Here is a 23,203-nt window from a genome sequence, read left to right on the forward strand (position 1 = left end):
GGTCTCCCTCCGCCGCTAAGTTTCGTTTTCGGACGACTGGCAGTCGTCCTCGGGCCACTTCCGCATTCCTAGTCGTAAACTGCAGTAAAGCGCGTCCGCATGACGCGTTTGGCGTCATGCACATGACACGTTTGGCGTCATGCGGACGCGCTTTACTGCAGTTTACGACGAGGTATGCGGAAGAGGCCCGAGGACGACTGGCAGTCGTCCGAAAACGAAACTTAGCGGCGGAGGGAGACCGGAGGGCACCGAAGGACCGGCGCGGGCACCGGACGGCTGCAGGAGGCTTGGGAAAGCCCCCAGGTAAGTGAATTTTTTTTTCCCCGCCGGTTAAGGTTCACTTTAAGTGGTTAAAGAGTGACATGTGACATGATGAGATAAACGTGTATGTACAGTGCCAAGCATAATAATAATCAGCTCTGTGGGACCCAGAGCTTTCCCTCTCCTCAGGTGAGTATCTGTTATTTATTTTTACTACAGTTTCTCTTTAAGGTGGCCATCCTCTAAGTGAACTTTTTCCGATCAATGTTCCAATCAGAAAATGGTTTGAAAATAACCAGCCAGTACTCCACACACTGTAATAGATGTCTGACATAATTCCACTGAAATTTAAAGGACAACTGTAATGAGAGGGATATGGAGGCTGCAATATTTATTTCCATTTTAAACAATACCAGTTGCCTGGCTGTCCTGCTGATCCTCTTCCTCTAATACTTTTAGCTATAGACCCTGAACAAGCATGCAGCAGATCAGGTGTTTCTGACATTATTGTCAGATCTGACGAGATTAGCTGCATGCTTGTTCCTGGTGTTATTCAGACACTACTGCAGCCAAATAGATCAGAAAGACTGCCAGGCAACCGGTATAGTTTAAAAGGAAATAAATATGGCAGCCTCCATATCCTTTACACTACAGTTGTCCTTTAACTACAATGCACTTAATTCTTGTACAATCAATGGACATTTTCCATCCAGTTTTATATAGATAATTTCGATTATCAGCCTAACAGCCATCATTTTTTCATCTATCAAAAGGCTATCAACAGGTGTACCCGAGGTGACATGATGAGATAAACATGTGTATGTACAGTGCCAAACACATTAATAACCAGGCTGTTTTAGTTGATTTATTTTGTTGCCTGAAAGAGTTATTTTCTAGGCATGGAAGTGACAGCTTCTGTGTTGTCGATAGCTTGTCGGGAATATTGTAAACATCAATGTTAAGCAAATTACAACCATAAAAGTTTTCCTGACAGAATACAACTTCTGAGGGCAGGGAAAAATAAAATACATAAACTATTGACCCTATTCTACCTCTGGGACACTTTATAGGCTGCCATTGATTAGGGAAAGTATGACACACTTATTTGTACTTACTTACATACTTTGTCTAAAAAAAGAGAGACATTAAGTTTTCCTCCTTTATTGCGATTAGTATCTTTACTGCTAACGATTATCATCAGTATTACTCTTTCTTACATAATAATAATTTATAAAAAAAAACATTATGTATGTACAAAAATGCATCTAAAAATGTGATCAATATGATATGACGCAATGTTTATGATCTTGGTAGAACATTTTTTACTATTATGTTTGATATACATGTACAAGTATATTGAGGAGTTCTTGTTGCTATTGTAGGCACTTTTACTGGCCTGATGAAGCGGGCTGAGACCCGCGAAACGCGTTGCCTGTGCTAATAAAAATCCCTTGTATTAACTACAGAGGTTTCGTCATTGAGGTAAGCTACCTCATATCACTTTTCGATTTTAAGCTGATTTTAGATGCTTTTATTACACCAGGGCGCCTCTTTCCCTTTTACGTGCTTAGATTAACATGTTTCAGATCGGTCGCCATTTTTATATGCAAAGCACTTCCATTACCACTCCTCCTCCTGCTCACTCTCTTAAAGGGATATCTCCAACTTTCTCCATCTTTCCATATAATCTCTATATTACCACCATTTCTTCCATAGTGATGCACATAATATATATATATATATATATATATATATATATATATATATATATATATATATATATATGTATAATATGATATATTGCACAATTCATTGTGTTTGCTTCCCGTCAATCTAACTTCCCAAAAATATGGGGAACCGATTGCTCCAGGGGGACCAGAATGCTTTTATCAACACAAACAATCACCAATTACATAAAACCATACATTTCCATCTCTTCATTTAGACCCCTTGGTTGCTAGGGTGTTTAGATTAAAAATCCACCTACTCTCCTGTCTCAAAATTTTGGCTATGAAATCCCCACCTCTACTATCTCTATGTACCACCTCCATTCCTAAGTAAATGATGTCTCTCACACAACAATTATGGTGGTTCGCGAAATGTTTGGAGAGTGGGTGTCCCTGCCACCCCTTCCCAATGTTATTGAGGTGTTCACCAATCCTGCTGAAGAGCACCCTTTTGGTGCATCCTATATATTTCTTCTCACAGGGGCAGATCAAACAATAAATTACCCTTTAGTGTCGCATGTAATCAATTCCTTGATTTTAAAGGTTTCCCCACCCCCTGTAATCTCAGTGATTTTCTTATATCCCCTTGTCTTTCTGCAATTAATGTACCTGCCACACCTCACAAATCCACCCCCACTCCCCTGTGGGGGTCCCTGGACATAATCTGTAGCCGCCAGCGCTACCCTTAGGCCCACATTCTGGGATTTTCTATAGGTGATTACTGGGTGTGCAGGTAAAATCTCATTAAGAAACTTATCTTCTCGTAAAATCGGCCAGTGTTTATCAACAATATTCCGTACCAGTCTACTTCGTGGTCCATATCGTAAATTTAATCTTAGAGAGTGGTCCTGCTGATTCCTATTCCCTCTTTTCTTTAAGAGGTCTCTTCTATCCATTTCCTCTACTTCCTTAATAGCTTCTTCTATAATATACTCTCCCTAACCCTTCTCCCCAAATCTGATAGATAGGTTATCCACCTCCTCACGGTATTTTTTCTCCTCTGTACAATTCTGTTTTAAACGGATAAACTGACTTTTTGGGATATTATTGAGCCATGGGGGAAAATGGCAGCTGGTGGTTAAAATATAACTATTTACATCTGTCGGTTTTATAAATGTGCAGGTTTTTAGATGGCCATCTTCTATATATATATATTCAAATCCAGGAAGTTAATTCTCTCTCTGCTCATCTCCGATGTGAATCTAATGTTGACATCATTTCAATTCAACCGGTCCACAAAACACCTCAGAGAATCCTCTGAGCCCCTCCAGACGAATAGGACGTCATCAATAAACCTTTTCCAGAGCACCAGGTCCGCGCCCGGACTCTCAGGCCCATATATATGATGGTCTTCCCAATGGGCCATAAAGAGGTTAGCATAACCGGGCGCGAACCTGGTCCCCATCGCCGTCCCACTCGTCTGGATGAAAAACTCCTCCCCATACCTAAAGTGGTTATGCATTAATATAAATCGTACAGCATTCAGAATGAAGGTCTTCTGTTCCTCTTTCATAGAGGAGTCTTTATTTAAATAGTATTCAATCGATTTCAATCCGTCCACATGTTAAATCGCTGTGTACAATGATGCCACATCTAAAGTTGCAAGTAACCACCCCTCTTCCCATCTTACCCCCTCCAAAATATTAAGAGCATGTCTGGTGTCCTCCAGGAAGGCCGAAGTTGATCTCACATATCTCAGGAGAAAAGTGTCCACATATCTAGATAGATTTGATGTGGCCGACCCCACCCCAGAGATAATCGACCTCCCCGGAGGATCCACCAGGCCCTTGTGCACCTTCGGGAGGTGATAAAAAATCGCTGTCCTCGGGTGGGATATACTCACAAACTCAAATTCCCTTCTATTCAATATGCCATCTTGATAGGCATCTTTCAACAATTGTGCCAACTCTTTTCCAAAAGAGGCCCCAGGATCAGTTCTCAACCTTCTATACGTTTTTTCGTCATTTAGTAATCGGAAGGCTTCCTTCCTTTAGTCGTCCACACTCTGGACGACTATACTGCCCCCCTTATCAGCTGGCCTTATTATAATTTGTTTGTTCCGTTGAAGATCCTGTATAGCTCTCATTTCTTCTCGAGATAAATTATTTAAAGATTTGGGTAGGGGTTTAATTCGTCTCAGGTCTTTTTCAACATTGTGCTCAAAGACCTGCATTTCCTTGCTCATTTCATTAATGGGATTACATTTAGAGGGGTTTCTTAGGTTGGTATGTTGGAATACAGTATTAATCCCCCTAACATAAATATGGCCACCTTTAGAACTGGCTGCATTATTGCCTGGTTCTGATCAAAGAGGGGTCTATTACATTGCGCACACTGCAAACAGATTTCCAATAGAATCTTAGTAGCCTCCTATATCTGCCACCCAACCCTCCCTCCCCCCCCCCCCCATAGGTCTCCCCATCCATATGTATCCAGGGCGGAGTCACAGGGTACAGGCAGCCACAACGGCAATGGAGACTGGAGAAATATGCGAGACACAGAAGGAGGCATGCTGGCTGACAGTTGAGCCTGCAATACTTACCACAGGACCTGGGGGTAAACATTCTACATGGAGGGAGACCAGCTGGGGTGTGGTGCACCCGACCAAGCTCTTTCTGGCAAGCTCTTTCCAGCATGCCAGATCAATTGTTTCAAACGATTTTGGCTGGAAATTGATTGAAATGACGATCGGGTCAGTCTGTGCGAGATTCAGTCATTATGATGGGTACCATAGAAGGACCACTATCCAGAAAATTATAAAATGTAATATACATGTAAACACATACAAATATGAAGTGTGTTTATTCCAGAGTAAAATGAGCCATACATTACTTTTCTCCTATGTTGCTGTCACTTACAGTAGGTAGTAGAAATCTGACAGAACTGACAAGTTTTAGACTAGCCTGTCAAATATCTGATCGATATCTGCTATAAATGATTATTAACTGCTTAAAAGGCAAGCCTAGAAAGGCGTCATAATCAAGATTAGTCAGTAGCGGGTGCGTTGCCAAGGGCTGGGATGACACAGAGGCCCGAGAGGCTCCGCCCTCTGAGCGGAAGGTCATCAGGTCAGGATAGGGCGCTTTCAAAGGCATTCCAATCTTCAGGCAGTCCAGAAAAAAAAATGTCCACAGTCGTGAGAGACACAGCTAAGGGAGCGAAGATAAAAAGCTCTTTGCACAGTTGTTCTGAAAGACTGCAACTAATAAGGAGTCATGCATAGTTTAGATTACTAAGATTGGTAGACAGTTCCTTGTTTGTTTTTTTAACTCTTATTCACTGACTTCTGTCAGTGATGTCATCAAGCTGCTTCCCCAGGAAGCCGCCCAGTCAAGCATGGCTGGCTGATAAAGAATGGAATTCTAACGGAGAAAAGTATTTGTCCTCTATCCTGAACCTGTGCTCTGGAACTCAGGGAGACAGGCTGTAAAGGCTTCTGTACTTCCCCCTACCCCCCTCCACTCCTAGTACTGAAAAGGACCTGAACGTACAGAAATGACACTGCAGTGTCCTAATGCTGCCATGCTAGAGTAAAGGCAGCCATACATCATGGGCGGACTGGCCAGGGGGGAAGGGGGGCAATCTCCCCCCAGGCCGCCTTTCATTCAGTGATTTAGGGCGGGTCTGCTGTATTCAGGTTTGTTGTAAGGCAATCTGAAACACTAGGCTAGCTGATAAAAGTGCAACTGGAGGGCAGGCAAGTTGGTAAATTTACACAGCATGATACAGAGCTTGCCTGGAGGGTCCGTGGGCAAAAATCTGTCTGGTCTCTCCCCTATGTTATAATGACTGCATGTGTGGATAAGGTGTTAAACAAGTTGAAAAGTTTTTGACAGTCCCTAGACTCCAGGAGGGCTGCTTTTTGACTTGTGTGAGAAACTGGCACATGAGTCAAATTACAGGCAAGTAGCCTCTGTATGATGTGGGACTGCAATTCTGATAAGCTCTCTGCTCCTTCTCAGTCTCTCTCCACTCCTCCTCTCTCTGGGCTAGTGCACGCCAAAATCACAATAGCAATCGCTAGCAATTTGTGAGTGTGATTTTGTGAAGTGATTTTCTTAATGAATCGCTCCCAAAAATGCTTCATGCAGTGTGTTTGCGATTTTGAAAAAATCACAATGCTGCTGTAAGAACACCGTCATAGGGTAACAATAGCCAATTGCTTTTCAAATCACTGTCGATTTGAAAAACGCTCAGACACACTGTTGGTGGGCATCCCCAGCTTCTGCTGCATCCGCCGCCGCCCCCTAGTGTATAAATGTGCCCCCAGTGTGTATTTATACATAACTTGTCCTGTGTTGCCCACCATGCTGTGCCCATACATCTTCCGTTCCTCCATTTGCGCTTCACATGCCGCTGGCATTTAGCACACGTGACATCACACATGCGCCACACACTATATGCTGGTGGCATGTGAGCCACAAATGGAACAGAAGAAGCTGAAGGTGGATGGGCACCGTGTGGTAAATGACACAGGACAGGTAATGTATAAATGCACACATGGGGGCACATTTATACATTTGGGGGAACAGCACCAGGGCTTTTGTCGCATCCATCACTCGCACCACTTTACAAGTACATAGTCATGTCACTGACTGTCCTCTGATGAGCTCACTTTCTATTCTCTGCCAAAGTCATAATCTAATCTTCTACCATATTATTATTATGTATTTATATAGCACTGACATCTTCTGCAGCACTTTACAGGGTACATAGTCATGTCACTGACTGTCCTCAGAGGCGCTCACCATCTAATCATACCATAGTCATAGTCTAATACCCTACAATATTATTATTATGTATTTATATAGCACTGACATCTTCTGCAGCACTGTAGAGAGTACACAGTCATGTCACTGACTGTCTTCAGAGGAGCTCACAATCTAATCCCTACCATAGTCATAGTCTAATGTCCTACCATATTATTATTATGTATTTATATAGCCCTGACATCTTCTGCAGCACTGTACAGAGTGCATAGTCATGTCACTGACTGTCCTCAGAGGAGCTCACAATCTAATCCCTGCCATAGTCATAGACTAATATTTTCACTATAGGATTGTTTGGGGGGAAACCAGTTGACTTATTAGTATGTTTTGAAGATGTAGGAGAATATGAAGTATCTGAATGAAATCTGGAGGAACCTATACCTGGCTTCCTATATTGGTGGAACCTATACCTGAAGTGATACTGGGGGCCCCTATACCTGTACCTGGTTACCTAACCAGGGGGCACCTACACCTGGCTACCCAAAACTCATAGCACAAAAAGACTTCAAGTGATCTCCACTACTGATGATTACTGCCAAATGCAGTCCTGTGGAGCAGCTCACTATATAAACCACCCTGTAAAGAGGAACAATAACTAAGATGTGGCTGATTGGTGGGGGGCGCACTTGGGCAGCTCAGCCTCTGTTGGTGGTAGAACTTGTCCCGGCCCTGCTGCTCACTATAAACAGAATATTTATAGGTTAACAGGTTTACCTCTGGAAAAACTATGCAACACTCAGCTGCTGAATTTTATAAAATTATATTGTTATAAAAAATAGATAAAGCATATTTATACAGGAATATACATCTCTCCAGTTGTTGTCCATCATCCAAAACTACATTTTCAAAGTTCCTTTAGTGAAACAAGTCCATTTCCTGGCAAACAATTTTTATTGTTTTATAACAAGAAAGACAGTACATAACATACAACGCCCCAGACACAACCCATCAGCCCTAGAGTCCCGGGCAAACAAGTCCATTTCAATATAGCAAATCTTCTTCTGTAGATTTTATCCTTCATCGATAATTGTTGTCTCGAGATTGTATGGTACACACAATATAGCTTTATCCTTAAAAAAAAATGATATATATATAGTTCTATTCTTGTATAAAGAACTTAAAGTAGATATATCTTAATCAATCAAAGCTTGGTAGTTGTCCCTAAGCTTGCAATTGCATATAAATAGTAATGCTTACTGATTGTATATGAAGTATAGCATAAAAAAGTTACCGTATATACTCGGGTATAAGTCGCAAAATTTAGGACTGATTCAAAGTAAAAAAGTGGGGGGGTCGACTTATAGTCGCATAGTCCTAAATTTTGCGACTTACAGCCTGAGTGGGGTGAGGGTGTGTGTTATGGATGTGGGGTGTGTGTGTGTGGAGGGGTTACTCACCATCCATCGCTGGGCGCAGTGTCCTCTTTTCCTCTCTTCTCCCTCACTCGCGCGTCTGCCCCCTTAAGAGAGATGGTCCGGCTCCCGATGTCACATGACGTCGGGACCGGAAGTTACCGCGCGAGTGGAGGAGAAGCGAGCAGAAGAGAGGAGACTGCGCCCAGCGGTGGATGGTGAGAGGAGACTGCTGCAGCGGCGGGGAAAGCGGGCATGGAGGCAAACATCCCACCTTCCACAGCCTCTATCCTCCATCTACTTCCTCTCCCACGCATCCCCTTGTGCTGATACCAGCGTCTCCTGTGATGATGTCATCACAGGAAACGCTGGTATCAACGCATGGGATGCCTGGGAGAGGAAGTAGATGGAGGATAGAAGGTGAGATGTTTGCCTCCATGCCCACTCTCCCCACCGCTGCAGCCTATACATGGGGGCAACTGTACTGGCTACCTACCTATGCTGCTGGCAACTATACTGGCTACCTACCTATACTACTGGCAACTATACTGGCTACCTACCTATGCTACTGGCAACTATACTGGCTACCTACCTATACTAATGGCAACTATACTGGCTACCTACCTATGCTACTGGCAACTATACTGGCTACCTACCTATACTAATGGCAACTATACTGGCTACCTACCTATGCTACTGGCAACTATACTGGCTACCTACCTATACTAATGGCAACTATACTGGCTACCTACCTATGCTACTGGCAACTATACTGGCTACCTACCTATGCTACTGGCAACTATACTGGCTACCTACCTATGCTAATGGCAACTATACTGGCTACCTACCTATGCTACTGGCAACTATACTGGCTACCTACCTATGCTACTGGCAACTATACTGGCTACCTACCTATACTGGGGGCAACTATACCTGGCTGCCTACCTATGCTGGCTACCTATACTGGAGGCAGATACCTGGCTGGCTTACCTATAGACTCTATAGACTTACCTATAGACTTATACTTGAATAATTGGAAAAATCCACCTTGTGAGGGTCAAATTTTGGGGGTCGACTTATACACGGGGTCGACTTGTATCCGAGTATATACGGTATCTAAAGTTTGAAATGACAAGTCTTTAACGTTTATATAAGCTATTGTCAATAAATTCACCAAGAATAATGCATATTACCTCTCTTGGGTTCTAGAATCACAATGGAAGGTAGTTTGGCCCATATGCAATTACATTTTTCACCTGTCTTATCTACTAGGAGATACTTTTTATCTTCTCTTTAACCAGTTCGGCCTATCTGGACAAGTTTCCTCGTCCAGATAGGCACTGCTGTTTTCCCTGTGTGGTGTGCGCGATCGGGCGCGCGCCCCCGCGCGCGCACCCGCCGCCCGCCGCTAGCCCCCCGATCAGTGAATGGGAATATAATTCCTATTCACCGATCTAGCTTCCCCGCAGAAATACCGACGCTTTCTCTCCAGAGAGCGCGATATTTCTGCCCCCAGGAAACTTTTCCCCAGCATTTTAGTTCCTGGATTCGAGATCGTTCGCATCCAGGACTTTTTTCACTGTGGCCATCTTGTGGCCAAATAGTAAACTGCACCCACATACATTTTTGATTAAAAAAAAATATAATTTTACATTTAAAATTAGCAGTTTCCCTCCCACACCAAAAATTACCCACATACACTTTTTTTATTTAAAAAAAAAAAATACAATTAAAAAAAAAACAAAAAACAACATAAATAGTTACCCAAGGGTCTGAACTTTTTAATTATGCATGTCAAGAGAATATGTTATTATATTATTTAAAATTATAAGCTTATAAATAGGGATGGACGCAAATTGAAAAAATGCACCTTTATTTCTAAATGAAATATCGGCACCATAAATTGTGATAGGGACATCGTTTAAACGGTGTAAGAACCGGGACATATGGGCAAATAAAATACATGTGTTTTAATTACGGTAGCATATATTAATTTCAAACTATAATGGCCAAAAACTGAGAAATAATGAATTTTTTCCGTTTTTTTCTTATTCTTCCTGTTAAAATGCATTTACAGTAAAGTGGCTCTTAGCAAAATGTACCCCCCCCCCCCCCCAAAGAAAGCCTAATTAGTGGCGGAAAAAACAAGATATAGATCAATTCATTGTGATAAGTAGCAATAAAGTTATAGGCGAATGAATGGGAGGTGAACGTTGCTCGGATGCATGAGATTTTCGGCACTGCGGCGCTGAACCGGTTAAAGTAACTTTTCAGCATTTTACAATTGAAAGAGTAGGCAAATGTTGATGAAAAAGTACTATCAAGATTATTTGGAGGCCTGCGCGGGTCCACTTTTTCATACCCACACCCGACCCGCACCTGTGACCCGCTACCCGCACCCGACCCGCGACCCGCTTTCTGGTGAATTTGATACCCGCAACCAGACCCGCACCCACAGACACGCTACCTGCACCTGACACGCGACCCGCTTTCTGGTGAATTTGATACCCGCAACCCGACCCGCACCCACAGACCCGCTACCCGCACTCGACCCGTGACCCGCTTTCTGGTGAATTTGATACCCGCAACCCGACCTGCACCCACAGACCTGCTACCTGCACCCGACCCGCAGGCCCGCTACCCGACCCGCACCCGCAGAACCGCTACCCACACCTGACCCGCAGGCCCGCTGCCCCACCTGCAGAACCGCTACCCACACCCAACCTCAGGCCCGCTACCCGACCCGCACCCGCAGAACCGCTACCCGCACCCGACCCGCAGGCCCGCTACCCGACCCGCACCTGCAGAACCGCTACCCACACCCGACCCGCGACCCACAGGCCCGCTACCCGACCCGCACCCGCAGAACCGCTACCCGCACCCGACCAGCGACCCACAGGCCCGCTACTCAACCCGCACCTGCAGAAACGCTACCCGCACCCGACCCGCACTCGCAGAACCGCTACCCGCACCCGACCCGCAGGCCCGCTACCCGACCCGCACCCGCAGAACCTCTACCCGCACCCGACCAGCAACCCGCAGGCTCGCTACCCGACGCGCACCCGCAGAAACGCTACCCGCACCCGACCCGCGACCGGTAGGCCCGCTTCCCGACCCGCACAACCACTACCCGCACCCGACCCGCAGGCCTGCTACCCGACCCGCTACCCGCTTTTTTCATATTTTCTTCTAAAGTGCAGATTTAAAGTAACATTGGAGAGCTGTAAAGTTAATAAAACCTATTTTTATACACAAACCAAAGCTAAAGAAGGTTTACATGCTTGCTTTCACTACCCGCAGACCGCTACCCGCAACCCTACCCGCAACTCGCTACCCGCACCCGACCCGCATTTCGGGTTACCTGCGGGTACCTGACCCCCTGCAGGCCTCTAATTTGGAGTATTTTCTTGCCTGCTGGTGGTTTAAAATGGATCCTATGAGAAGGTGTGAAAATATCACCTAGGTCAGTGATGGCTAACCTTGGCACTCCAGCTGTGACAAAACTACAAAGCCCATCATGCCTCTGCCTCCCCAAGTTATGCTTAGAGCTGTCAGAGTATTGCAATGCCTCATGGGACTTGTAGTTCCACCACAGCTGGAGTGCCAAGGTTAGCCATCACTGAGAAAAGACAGGAGAAAAAGTGAACTGCATATGGGCTCCAGTCTGTTAGGCCTCAATCGATCTCAGTAGAGTTAAAGAGACACTGAAGCGAAAAAAAAATATGATATAATGAATTGGTTGTGTACTATGAATAATTACTAGAAGATTAGCAGCAAAGAAAATATTCTCATACTTTTATTTTCAGGTATATAGTGTTTTTTCTAACATTGCATTATTCTATAATATGTGCAGATTACACAACACTCAGCATTCAAAATGAGTCTTTCAGAGCAGTCTGTGAAGTAATGACATCTCCTCTGGCAGAGGAAAAGTAAATAGTCCAGGAACAGTTGAGATAATAAAAGTCAGATATCAGCCCTCTCCACGACTAACTTAGTCGGAGAGCTTAATGGCTTGTTTGCATAGAGATAACAACTGGAGTTTCTCAACTCTTCCTGTACTGGAAACAATTACACTGATGTATCTGATCTTAATGTTTTATTTCTTAGCTGTACTACACATGCAAATCATAATATCATAATTTTTTTTTCGCTTCAGTGTCTCTTTAAGGCTTGAAGATCAAATATGCTAGCCTGCCAGGCCTTTTTATTGTAATTTTTCTAAAATGGCGTCGGGGTAGGGGATTTACGGTGATGTACAAAACTTAAACTTATTTTTAGCTGGTAAATTCTGACATTTTGTGACATTCTGAAGTAGCGGGTTATCTGAGCAGGTGCCTACTTATATGACGCTACTTTGGCTTATTAACGTAGGTAGTCTGCGCCTTTTCTAATCAGCATTACCTCAATCATTATTTAATTAGATAATATCACACAATTGTTGACACTAATGGTATTCTTTTACATCTTTCTGAATCTGATGGACGCCAAGATATGTGCGTGTGTTCTTTAACTTATTCTTAGAAACTTGGCATGCTCTTATGTTACATCATTTATTAACGGGGATTTCCTGAACGCCCCCTGTGGTCACAGGTTGTACTATCTTGTCAACATGGCTTATTGGTTAGCTTTTGTATTTATAACAAACAGCCATCTGTTTTAAAGTGAATGTTTACCGGTAAAAAAAAGAAAAAGTCAGATACTCACCTAAGGAGAGGGAAGGATCGGTCCTAATGAGCCTTCCCTCTCCTCTCCCGGTGCCCAGTCCCGCGCAGGATCCCCCATGGCAGTATTCGACCAGTTCGGTCAAATACTGCCACTTCCGCATGCCGAAGGGAGCTTTCGGAAGCCTTCGGGAGCACTCGGGCTCCCGATGACGCGGCCGCTCCATACTACGCATGCGCGAGTGCCCTCTATGACGCGCTTGCTCGTACATAGTATGGAGCGGCCTGTCTTTGGAAGCCCGAGTGCTCCCGAAGACCTCCGAAGTCCCTGCGGCGGCGGACGCGAACGGGGGAGCCAGAGCAGCACCGAGGGCACCGGGAGAGGAGAGGGAAGGCTCATTAGGACCGAGCCTTCCCTCTCCTTAGGTGAGTATCTGACTTTTTCTTTTTTTTTACCGGTACCCATTGGCTTTAATGCATGCTAAAATATATAGAAAGCAAACTTATTTACCTTATTATATATGTCTATAGTTGATCAACTCATTAATCAATAACTCTATGATCACCATACATGATTCTATTCAAGATTAATGTTAGCATAAAACAGGCCCAGCTAATGCAGCTTGTGTGTGTTCAGCCTTGCATAAGCAAATTGCATTGCAAAAAACTGAATATAGTCAGAACCTTCTCCAGCGCTATCTTAAAATAAACATAGCCTTGTACTAGTAGGAACAAGACAGTTTACTGCAGAGAATAACATTTCAGGTTACTCTAACCAACAATCGAACTGATCAAAGAAGAATTCTGCTTGTAATTATAAAATCTTGAAATTAACTAAAATAATCTGCAGAACATTTTAACACGTATATAATCAGTTAAAAGCAAGATGGGGATTATTTCTCTGCATTAATATAAAAATCTGACAAGCCCATCTCGTCGGTGGTTCTCTGGTTTTAATTTATTTTCAAAAGCCCTTAGTGAATGGCAGTTGCTATGTGAAACTGCCAAAAAAATGTGCAGCAAGCAGGGAGGCAGGCCAACATCTTCTTATAAATTATTTTCAGGGGGTGTCTTTATAAGGAATCCCCCATGAGGAAATGGGCTAGCCCTAAACCTGTTGGTTCTGTCAGATTTCTACTACCTACTGTAAGTGACAGCAACATAGGAGAAAAGTAATGTATGGCTCATTTTACTCTGGAAGAAACCTACTTCTTATTTGTATAGGTTTACATGTATTTTAAATGTTAATTTTTTTTCGTGATAGTGGTGCTTTAAGTCTACTCTATTTTTTCCCATTTTATGCCCAACCAGATTCTGTCTGGCACTGTACAAACCAGTGTAAGCTAAATAATGCTTTCTAATCTCAGTGACACTGTCCTCTGCCTTTACTTACAGTTCGCAAAGTTCCAGCCGAACCCTTTCTGTCCCTGGGCCTCCCATATGGGGTTATTATTATGCTTCTTCTTCAATATCATCTGTTTATTTCCATGAGAAGCTGCCATCTCCCGATTAACTGAACCAGACTGAAAAGGTCTTTGGGTCTCTGACTTCCTAAAGGGCAAAAACTGTAGATCGTATAAATTGCCTGACTGCTGGCTCACATAGAAGTTATTATTTGCCTCGGACACCATGTTATCTAGACCTGTGTGTAATGTTGCCAGGATCACCTGCCCATCCAGGTTGCCTGTAGGGTCAGACATTCGCTCATCAAAATCATCATATGTTCCCAGAGTTGCCCATGTACTAAATGAATCAGAATCTGCCTTCTCCCGATGACCTGAACCCCTACGACCCTCCATGAACCCCCACCCCCAAGTGGTACATTTACCAAATTCATTCTCATAAAAGCCAGTGTATTTAGATTCCTGTAAGACAGTCAGTGGGTCAGTTGCGTTACACAGCTCCTCCATGTCCTGGATCTTCCTGGACAGTTCATCCCTCTTTACTTCCAGCGCATGGACAGTATTAGAGAAGGACTGGGTCATGTGCTCTTTCTGTCTAGAGATTTCACTCAGGACCCTTTTTTCCAGGTCTTCCAGCTGTCTCCTGAGCTCTCCAAACAGGGCAGTGGCTCTCTGAGATACATCCTTTACAAATTCTTGCATTTTCTCCCTCTGTTCTTGCAGATTACGGAGTCTTTCCTCAATTACATTTTTTTCTCCGATTACTTCTTCTACAACTCCTTTCAGCATTGCTATTTTCTTCTGAGAAGCCTCGTCAAGCATCTCCACCTGGTGTCCCCGATGTTCTCCAGCCAGACTGCAGGACACACAGATACACACATTGTCCTGAGTGCAGTAATATTCCAGGATCTTCTTATGTATGCAGCATTTCCTGTTCTCCAGAGAAGTGGTGAGGTCAACAATGACGTGTTCTGGTGATTTGTTGTGGACTCTCAGATGCTTATCACACAGAGAAGCTTCACACATCAGGCAAGATTTAACAGCAGGTACAGGAGAGTCCACACAGTAAGTACAGATGATCCCGGTGGGCTCTTTCAGATCTGGTGGAGTAGAGCGTAATGCTAATCTCTGAACTATATTGCATAGAGTTGTGTTTCTCTGAAGATCCGGGCGTCTCCTGAAAGCTGCTCTGCATTCTGGACAGGAATGTCCTCCTCCAGACTTCTCTTGGGCATTCAGCACTCGGTGAATACAATCCCGGCAGAAGTTGTGTCCACATCTCAGGGTCACAGGATCTGTATAAACGCTCAGACAGATGGAGCAGTTTAACTCCTCTTTCAGATCAGCAGAAGCCATAGTTATTAGCAGGAGAAAGAAATGAAACTTAGAGGGAGCTCCTCCTCTCATACTACAAAGTGGGATGTGGCAGAGAAATCTGAATGTTAAAGTGAAAGCGTAACTATAAAGCTTAGCTGTCAGACCTTTAGATCCACGTCTAAAACTAAGGGATAACTTTACTTACCAATGTAAGAGTTTCCCTTAATAGTTAGTGCAGCAACTCACTCCTGTTCCTCTTCCTGTTATATCCAGAACAAGGTGATTACCTGAATTTACCATTAACCATTTCAGCCCTCAGGTATTTTTCACCTTATGCATCAGAGCAATTTTCACCTCCCATTCATTCTCCAATAACTTTATCACTAATTATCATAATCAATTGATCTATATCTTGTTCTTACCCCACCAACTAGGCTTTCTTTGGGTGGTACATTTTGCTAATAATAATCTTATTGTAAATGCATTTTAACAGGAATATTAAAGAAAACCTGTAATGGCAAAAAGTTCCCCTGGGGGGGGGTACTTACCTCGGTGGGGGGAAGCTTCCGGATCCTATCGAGGCTTTCCCTCGTCCTCCTGTGTCCCACGGCGGTCTTGCTCTGGCCCTCCGAAGAGAGCGGATGTAAATATTTACCTTCCCGGTTCCAGCGCAGGCGCAGTATCGGCTCTCCGCTCGGAGATAGGCTGAAATAGCCGATCGCTGTTGGCCCGCTCTACTGCACAGGCGCAAGTCTCCTGCGCCTGCGTAGTAGAGCGGACCCAACGGAGATCGGCTATTTCCTATCTCCGTGCTGAGAGCCACAACAGCGCCCCCACTGGAGCCAGGAAAGGTAAATATAGCAAGCCTTGTCAGGCTTGTCGAGCATGGATTGCAGGAGACTTCGGGGGAGCCAGCGCTGGATTGCCTGCAGCTACAGCGGAGGGGGAAGCCTCATTGGGACCCTGAGGCTTCCCCCTACTGAGGAGAGTACCCCCCAGGGGAACTTTTTTTTGTTACAGGTTCTCTTTAAGAAAAAATGTAAAAAAATTCATTATTTCTCAGTTTTCAGCCATTAGAGCTTTAAAATAATGCATGCTACCATAATTAAAACCTATGTATTTTAATTGCCCATTTGTCCCGGTTATTACACTATTTTAATTATGTCCCTATCACAATGTGTGGTGCCAACGTTTTATTTGGAAATAAAGGTGCACTGTATTTACAAGCTTATAATTTAAAAAATATTAGTAATATACCCTCTTCACATGCATATTAAAGAGACACTGAAGCGAAAAAAAAAATATGATATAGTGAATTGGTTGTGTACTAGGAATAATTACTAGAAGATTAGCAGCAAAGAAAATATTCTCATACTTTTATTTTCAGGTATATAGTGTTTTTTCTAACATTGCATCATTCTATAATATGTGCACATTACACAACACTCAGCATTCAAAATGAGTCTTTCAGAGCAGTCTGTGAAGTAATGACCTCTCCTCTAGCAGAGAAAAAGTAAATAGTCCAGGAACAGTTGAGATAATAAAAGTCAGATAACAGCCCTCTCCAAGACTAACTTAAGGTGGCCATACACTGGCCCGATTTGCGCCCGTTTCGACAGCAGATTCGATCACTGGGATCGAATCTGCTGCCAATCATTCACGCTACACGCCGAATTTCGATCCATTCCGTCCGATCCCGTCGATCGCGCCGTGCGAATAATAACCGTCGATCGCCCGCGGGTAAAGAGCGCATCGCTAGCGGCGTTCGAGTGCCCGACGACCGACGCAATAGAGCCGCATACATTACCTGCTCCGCCGGCGCGACTCCCGGGTCTCCGCTCTTCTCCGTCTCCGCTCTGGTCTGCTCTGGTCTCCGGCATGCTTTCCTTCTTCCTGTCCCGGCAGGAAGTTTAAACAGTAGAGGGCGCTCTACTGTTTAAACTTCCCCCAGACAGGAAGAAGGGAAGCATGCCAGAGACCAGAGCAGACCAGAGCGGAGAAGAAGAGCGGTGACCGGGGGCAGTCGCACCAGCGGAGCAGGTAATGTATGCGAGCGGGGGGAGCGGCGGCAGTACCACCACAACAGATTGTGATCGGTTTCAGGCTGAAATTGGTTCACAATCTGTTTGCAGTAAAGGTAGCCATACGATCCCTCTCTGATCAGATTCGATCAGATAGGGATCTGTCTGTTGGTCGAATCTGATGGCAAATTAAGTACTTAATCTACCTTAAGTCGGAGAGCTTAATGGCTTGTTTGCATAGAGATAACATCTGGAGTTTCTCAACTCTTCCTGTACTGGAAACAATTATACTGATGTATCTGATCTTAATGTTTTATTTCTTAGCTGTGCTACACATACAAATCATAATATCATCATTTTTTTTCTCGCTTCATTGTCTCTTTAACACAGTTCAGACCCTTAGGTAACTATTTATGTTTTTTTTTTTTATTGTAATTTTTTTTTAATTAAAACTTTTATTTGGGTAATTGTTAGCGTGGGAGGTAAACAGTTAATTTTAAATGTAAAATAATATGTGTTTATTTAATAAAAATTTATGTGGATGTAGTTTTACTATTTGGCCAAAAGATGGCCGCAGTCAAAAACGTTTTTTTAGTCCTGGAAGCGAGCACTCTCGCTTCCAGAAAGCATAAGGAGGACGGGAAACTTTTTTTCGCTCAGAAAGACTGCGGCCTCCGATAAGAAGCCATCGTTTTTTCTGCTGGGGACTTAGATCAGTGAATGGGGACTATATTCCCCATTCATGCCCAGCAGTATGTCTCTGAACAAGGGGCCCCTTTAAAGGGGGCTTAGATGCCTTAACCATTTCAGCACACGGGTACTTTCACCTTATGCATCAGAGTAGAGGCCTGCGTGGGTCCACTTTTTCATACCCGCACCCGCGACCCGCTACCCGCACCCGACCCGCTTTTTGGTGAATTTGATTCCCGCAACCCGACCCGCACCCACAGAACTTTTTTAAATTTTCTTCTAAAGTGCACATTTGCATAGTTGTCACCAGTGCAGCCAGCATAGTTGCCCCCAGTGTAGCTAGCATAGTTGTCCCCAGTGTAGCTAGCATAGTTGTCCCCAGTGTAGCTAGCATAGTTGCCCCCAGTGTAGCCAGCATAGTTTTCCCCAGTGTAGCCAGCATAGTTGTCCCCAGTGTAGCTAGCATAGTTGTCCCCAGTGTAGCTAGCATAGTTGTCCCCAGTGTAGCTAGCATAGTTGTCCCCAGTGTAGCTAGCATAGTTGCCCCCAGTGTAGCTAGCATAGTTGCCCCCAGTGTAGCCAGCATAGTTGTCCCCAGTGTAGCCAGCATAGTTGTCCCCAGTATAGCCAGCACAGTTGTCCCCAGTGTAGCTAGCATAGTTGTCCCCAGTGTACCTAACATAGTTGTCCCCAGTGTAGCTAGCATAGTTGTCCCCAGTGTAGCTAGCATAGTTGTCCCCAGTGTAGCCAGCTTAGTCCCCTCGTCACAGGTCTCCGCCTTCAATGCCGCCCACTGTGCTTCCGCCAATCAGGAAGCACAGTGGGTGGCATTGAAGGCGGAGACCTGTGACGAGGGGATTCTGCGTTCCAGCGCTTCGAACGGAAGTTAGAAGTTGAGTAAACCTCCGCCCGCCCACACGCAGTGCCGCCGCTATTCTGGAGGGGGAGAGAGCTGAAGGAGGGGACCCAGGCGAGGGAGGGGGGGGGTTCTGCCCCCCCCCTGTCGCTGTGCCAACTGCCCTACCCAGTGCTTCTTCCCCTCCTCACTACTCGCACCTGCAGATCGCTACCCGCAACCCTACCCGCACCCCACCCGCAGCATATTTCAATTCAGGTACCCGAACCCGATCTGCATTTCGGGGTACTTGCGGGTACCCGACCCGCTGCAGGCCTCTACACAGGCACCCCCCCCCCCCCCCCCCCCCCGAGGACGTTGGCGCGCCGCGGCAAAAAATGGGCGTGTCCACAGAATGCAGTGGGCGTGTCCATAACATACAGTGGGTGGGACCAATTAAAATTTCAGTGCAGCCCAAAGTCGGTGGGGCCATGTTTTCTCCCCGGGTATGAGAAAAGTGACCCTAAAAAAGCAAGTAGGAAATGTTCCCACCCCCCAAAAAAACACACAGCCAGTGTTCTCTCGCACAAAATAGTGGTAGGTATTAGATTGTGAGCTCCCCTGGGAAAAGTCAGTAACATGACTATGTTCTCTGCAAAGTGCTGCAGAAGATGCCAGTGCTATATAACTACATAATAATATGGTAGGACATTAGACTATGACTATGGTAGGATTAGGCTGTGAGCTCCTCCGAGGACAGTCAGTGACATGACTATGTACTCTGTAAAGTGCTGCAGAAGATGTCAGTGCTATATAAATACATAATAATAATATGGTAGGACATTAGACTATGACTATGGTAGGATTAGAGTGTGAGCTCCTCTGAGGACAGTCAATGACATGGCTATGTACTCTGTAAAGTGCTGCAGATGATGTCACTGCTATATAAATACATCATAATAATAATAATAATATGGTAGGACATTACACTATGACTATGGTAGGGATTAGATTGTGAGCTCCTCTGAGGACAGTGACATGACTATGTACTCTGTAATGTGCTGCAAAAGATGTCAGTGCTATATAACTACATAATAATATGGTGGGACATTAGACTATGGCAGGATTAGATTGTAAGCTCCTCAGAGGATAGTCAGTGACATGACTACTAGAGTTGGGCCGAACCTCCGATTTTAGGTTCGCGAACCGGGTTCGCGAACTTCCGTGGAAGGTTCGGTTCGCGTTAAAGTTCGCGAACCGCAATAGACTTCAATGGGGGTGCAAACTTTGAAAAAAAAAAAATTATGCTGGCCACAAAAGTGCTGGAAAAGATGTTTCAAGGGGTCTAACACCTGGAGGGGGGCATGGCGGAGTGGGATACACGCCAAAAGTCCCCGGGAAAAATCTGGATTTGACGCAAAGCAGCGTTTTAAGGGCAGAAATCACATTGAATGCTAAATGACAGGCCTAAAGTGCTTTAAAACATCTTGCATGTGTATACATCAATCAGGTAGTGTAATTAAGTTACTGCTTCACACTGACACACCAAACTCACTGTGTAACGCACCGCAAACAGCTGTTTGTGTAGTGACGGCAGTGGCGGGTTCACTGAACAGGAATACAGTGGTGGGTTCACAGAACAGGTATGCAGTGGCAGGTTCACTGAACAGGTATACAGTGGCGGGTTCACTGAACACAACAGGTATGCAGTGGCGGGTTCACAGAACAGGTATGCAGTGGCAGGTTCACTGAACAGGTATACAGTGGCGGGTTCACTGAACAGAACAGGTATACAGTGGCGGGTTCACTGAACAGAACAGGTATACAGTGGCGGGTTCACAGAACAGGTATGCAGTGGCAGGTTCACTGAACAGGTATGCAGTGGTGGGTTCACAGAACAGGTATGCAGTGGTGGGTTCACAGAACAGGTATGCAGTGGTGGGTTCACAGTACAGGTAGGCAGTGGTGGGTTCTCAGAACAGGTATGCAGTGGCAGGTTCACTGAACAGGTATGCAGTGGTGGGTTCACAGAACAGGTATGCAGTGGTGGGTTCACAGAACAGGTATGCAGTGGTGGGTTCACAGAACAGGTATGCAGTGGCAGGTTCACTGAACAGAACAGGTATGCAGCCAGGAACAAGATAAGCCTAACTAATCTTTCCCTATGAGAGACAGTCTGCAGCAGCTCGCCCTACTCTCACTAACGCAGGCACACGAGTGAGCGTAATGGCTGCCGCTGCATGCCTTTTATAAGGGGGGGAGTGGCTCCAGGGGCTAGTGTAGCCTAATTGGCTACACTGGGCCTGCTGACTGTGATGTAGAGGGTCAAAGTTGACCTTCATGGTGCATTATGGGGCGAACCGAACTTCCGCAAACGTTCGCCTGCGTTACGCGAACGCGAACCACTGAAGTTCGCATGGAACCGTTCGCAGGCGAACCGTTCGGCCCAACTCTAATGACTACGTACTCTGTGAAGTACTGCTGAAGATGGCAGTACAATATAGTACAGTAGTATGGCAGCACGGTTATGTAGTGGTTAGCGCTCTCGCCTTGCAGCGCTGGGCTCCAATCCCAGCCAGGTCAACATCTGCAAGGAGTTTGTATGTTCTCCCTGTGTCTGTGTGGGCTTCCTTCAGACACTCCGGTTTCCTCCCACATCCCAAAAACATACAGATAAGTTAATTGGCTTCCCCCTACAAATTGGCCCTAGACTACGATACATGCATACACATAAGACTATGGTAAGGATTAGATTGTGAGCCCCTCTGAGGGACAGCTAGTGACAAGGTAAAATACTCTGTACAGCGCTGCATAATATGTTGGCGCTATATAAATAATTAGTATAAGTACAGTATAAGTAGCCAGGTCTATAGGTATCCCCAGTTTAGGTAGTAGTCAGGGGCGTAACTAGAAATCACTGGGCCGCCTTGCGAAAATTTGGATGGGGCCCCCCCATAGGTGCCAAATAATCATAATGGGGCAGCGTTTCACCATAAAATAATCGCAATGTGGGCAGAATTTCACCATAAAATAATCGCAATGTGGGCATCATTTCACCATAAAATAATCGCAATGTAGGCATCATATCACCATAAAATAATCGCAATGTGGGCATAATTTCCCCATCAAATAATCGCAATGTGGGCATCATTTCACCATGAAATAATCGCAATGTGGGCAGAATTTCACCATCAAACAATCGCAATGTGGGCATATCACCATAAAATAATCGCAATGTGGGCAGAATTTCACCATCAAATAATCGCAATGTGGGCATCATTTCACCATAAAATAATCTTAATTTGGGCAGAATTTCACCATCAAATAATCGCAATGTGGGCATCATATCACCATAAAATAATCGCAATGTGGGCATCAAATCATCATAAAATAATCGCAATGAGGGCAGCATTTCAGCAGAAAATAATAGTTCCCGTTTTTTTTTACTTTAGTGAGGCTCAGCCAGCCTCAGGACAGGTCCCCGGGAGCAGCAGTCTTGCTCTCTCCATCCCACACTGCTTCCTCCTAGTACTGGGGTCAGAGAAACTCCAAGGGGCTGCTGTGGGGTGGGTGAGTGGATGGGTGAGAAACTCCAAGGGGCTGCTGTGGGGTGGGTATCTGCAATGTGCTGCTGTGGGGTGGGTGGGTATCTGCAATGGGCTGCTGTGGGGTGGGTATCTCCAAGGGGGGGGGGGCTGCTGCTGTGAGGTGGTGGGAAAATATCTCCAAGGGGGGGCTGCTGCTGCTACTGTGGGGTGGGTGAGAGGGAAGGTATCTCGGGGGGGGGGGGGCTGCTGCTGTGGAGTGGTGGGAAAATATCTCCAAGGGGGGGCTGCTGCTGCTACTGTGGGGTGGGTGGGAGGGAAGGTATCTCTGGGGGGGGGGCTGCTGCTGTGGGGTGGTAGGAGAATATCTCCAAGGGGGGGCTGCTGCTGCTACTGTGGGGTGGGTGAGAGGGAAGGTATTTCCAGGGGGGGGGGCTGCTGCTGTGGGATGTTGGGAGAATATCTCCAAGGGGGGGCTGCTGCTGCTACTGTGGGGTGGGTGAGATGGAAGGTATCCGCAAGGGGGTTGCAGCTGCTACTGTGGGGTGGGTGAGAGGGAATGTATCTGCAAGGGGGTTGCAGCTGCTACTGTGGGGTGGGTGGGAGGGAAGGTATCTCT

General features: G+C 45.3%; 1 long non-coding RNA gene across 1 annotated transcript in view; it reads left to right on the plus strand.

Annotated features, from left to right (window-relative positions):
- The first annotated feature begins 1,662 nt into the window (after window positions 1–1,662).
- LOC137564287 (uncharacterized) overlaps window positions 1,663–23,203 on the plus strand; it is a 78,513-nt gene continuing 56,972 nt past the window's right edge. Inside the window, exon 1 of the long non-coding RNA XR_011030568.1 lies at window positions 1,663–1,743. This is a non-coding gene — a long non-coding RNA (uncharacterized lncRNA). The remainder of the gene's footprint in view (window positions 1,744–23,203) is intronic.

This window comes from Hyperolius riggenbachi, chromosome 3, assembly GCF_040937935.1.
Source record: "Hyperolius riggenbachi isolate aHypRig1 chromosome 3, aHypRig1.pri, whole genome shotgun sequence".
In the NCBI taxonomy this organism is placed as follows: Eukaryota; Metazoa; Chordata; class Amphibia; order Anura; family Hyperoliidae; genus Hyperolius; species Hyperolius riggenbachi.